Here is a 401-nt window from a genome sequence, read left to right as displayed (position 1 = left end):
GAGATGCAGTATAAGGTAGCTGTGGAATCCTCCAAAGAACGAACAAAATTGAATTGTTCCATTTTTAAAACTCAATTTTGTCTCCATTGAGTATGAGGTGCCTGGAGAAATGCGTGTCTTATTAGTTGCTGCTTAAAGTTAGTTATTAATTTTTCCTATATTTCCGTATACATATATGTACATATAATTATGTATGTTCAATTTTTATATTCTACAAAAACTTATTTATTAGAACTCAGTCTGTGACATATAGCTCAGGACTCCAGGTTTGTTGGGTTTTTTTTCCCATTTTCTAATTGACTGAGTACCCAAGTCCCTGGCTATCAGCTTTCCTAATGAAGCCAGCACCAGGGAAACCTTGCAGGAGCAGTAGCAGAAAAGAATGACTGGGAAATTTTTTA

The sequence above is a fragment of the Geospiza fortis genome, unplaced genomic scaffold (genome assembly GCF_000277835.1).
Source record: "Geospiza fortis unplaced genomic scaffold, GeoFor_1.0 scaffold166, whole genome shotgun sequence".
In the NCBI taxonomy this organism is placed as follows: domain Eukaryota; kingdom Metazoa; phylum Chordata; class Aves; order Passeriformes; family Thraupidae; genus Geospiza; species Geospiza fortis.
This window is presented reverse-complemented; position numbering follows the sequence as displayed.